The sequence below is a fragment of the Oratosquilla oratoria genome, chromosome 9, assembly GCF_046742065.1.
Source record: "Oratosquilla oratoria isolate Oo_2021 chromosome 9, ASM4674206v1, whole genome shotgun sequence".
Classification (NCBI taxonomy): domain Eukaryota; kingdom Metazoa; phylum Arthropoda; class Malacostraca; order Stomatopoda; family Squillidae; genus Oratosquilla; species Oratosquilla oratoria.
In genome coordinates, this window is record NC_134785.1 from 35,420,006 (window position 1) to 35,422,505 (window position 2,500).

Sequence of the window (2,500 nt, forward strand, 5' to 3'; positions counted from 1 at the left end):
GAAAGGGTATTGGGGTGGTTTGGACACATGGAAAGAATGAGTGAAGAAAGACTAGTAAAAAAGGTATGGAAGGCAGATGTGGAGGGAGTGAACTTGAGGGGGTGACCTAGGATGAGATGGATGAATGGGGTAAATGGGATTTTGGGAAAGAGGGGAATGTCTGTTGAGGAGTGACGGAAGAGAACAGAAGACAGGGGTGGATGGAGAATAGCTGTATATGGATGATGTTGTGATGCATGTGGTGGAATGAGTGGGGGATGGGGGGTGAGGGAGTATGTGTGAGAAACGTTTGACGCAGCCGGGAGGGATTTCTCCACGTCTTCTCCTTTTCTGCATGAGGGGACGCAGAAGGGGGTTCGCAGATTTAATGAAGCGGCCTTGCTGTGAATGTGCTGTGTCTTGCGACACTGCTTCTGACTCAGGGCAGTGGGCAGGATGCAGGGATAACCCGTCATCCAGGAGGTGCTAAGATAAGAGGGAGGGGAGAGGATGGTGAGGAGTGGAGTGTGATGGAATGGGTGGGAGTGGTTTTTATGCCTTTATTTTTTGGCTACCTCCCTTATAAGGGGGGGGGAGTCTTTTGTATAGGTATCTATGTACTTTTATCTTTGTCTTTTTTGTTCAGAAATACATTTCAATTTTATTTATATTATTTTCCTTTTCCTCCTTCTTTGTATGATTCATACGATTTTCATTGATTAAATTTTCATCTTTTCATATATGCCTTTCTGTTCCCTCTTAATTTCAGTCTTGTGTCAACTAGACTGTTCACACTTTAATGTAAGTTGAAGGCGAGGAACCTAGGCCAGATGCGCAAATGCGCCTGAAGCCATTATCTTTGCTGTTTGCACTTTAAGGTCTGTTAAGATAGCTAACAGTCACTGCTAGGATTTGGAAAATGCTGCGAGAATGGAAGCCACAATTAAGCAAATACGAGAAAAGCACGCTTTCGATTACATCGCCTCGCCCAATGCGTTTGCATGATTAATTCACCTATAGGAATATGTTCTCTGTTTGCACTCACACGCTCCACACACAACCCGAGTGAATGAGCTTACCTTCTTCCATATCAGAGTCCCTTGTGTTCACAACTAACACCCTTCTGCCCCAATAAAGAAGCATTCTTTCCAATATACATAAGTTAGGGATTACAACTTATTTCCTTATGTGTCCCAAATTCATATAATTCTCTATTGTTTTATAGGTATTATTTAAATGATGGATAAAATCGTTGGGTATGTATACCATACCAATAGTTTTTGGAGTAAGCCCTCTTTTTTGAAACACTGAAACTCTTCTACATTTTTTTTTCTCAGATAACCTAAGACTGAATTACTTCGCCCACGCTCTTTCCAAACGCATGACCCGTCCCTTTTGTCTCCTCAATCTATTCCCCATTTTCTATTTTCTTTTCCTACCATATGCAGTTATATCCATCCCAAGTCTCTAAAGTATGTTACATAGGTCCTCCAGGATATTTTTGTCTGTTTGAACTTTCACACTTTTACTGTTCATATAGCCGTATTTTTGTTCATTTTCATTACTAATCTATTTACATAATAGTATCATGACAACTGATACAACAGTCATGGCACATGAACTATAGAGAGTATTTCCGTCCACATACTGAAGGCATACACAAGAAACTACAGGTGGCTGAAACTATAGCAGAAAATCGAGAGGCGACAAGAGAGACAAAGAAAGGTAATATAATTTGGACTGAAAAAGCTTTTCTGAAGGACATGGAAGAAGACCAGACGAGAAAGGGAAGCGAATCAAATAATGTCCATCCGAAAGGCTAAAACAGACGAGGAGTAAATGCTATCTTGGGAAAGATGTACACAGAATATCCATTAGATGGTTAGAAGAGAATAGGAAGGATAGGTTACTTTTATGTATGTATGTATGTATGTATGTATGTATGTATGTATGTATGTATGTACGTATGTATGTATGTATGTATGTATGTATGTATGTATGTATGTATGTATGTATGTATGTATGTATGTATGTATGTATGTATGTATGTATGTATGTATGTATGTATGTATGTATGTATATATGTATTTATGTATGTACGTATGTATGTACGTACGTACGTATGTATGTATGTATGTATGTATGTATGTATGTATGTATGTATGTATGTATGTATGTATGTATGTATGTATGTATGTATGTATGTATGTATGTATGTATGTATGTATGTATGTATGTATGTATGTATGTATGTATGTATGTATGGATGGATGTACGTATGTATGTACGTACGTATGTATGTTTGTATTTATGTACGTATGTATGTATGTATGTATGTATGTATGTATGTATGTATGTATGTATGTATGTATGTATGTATGTATGTATGTATGTATGTATGTATGTATTTATGTATGTATGTATGTATGTATGTATGTATGTATGTGTGTATGTATGTATGTATGTATGTATGTATGTATGTATGTATGTATGTATATATGTATGTGTGTATGTATGTATG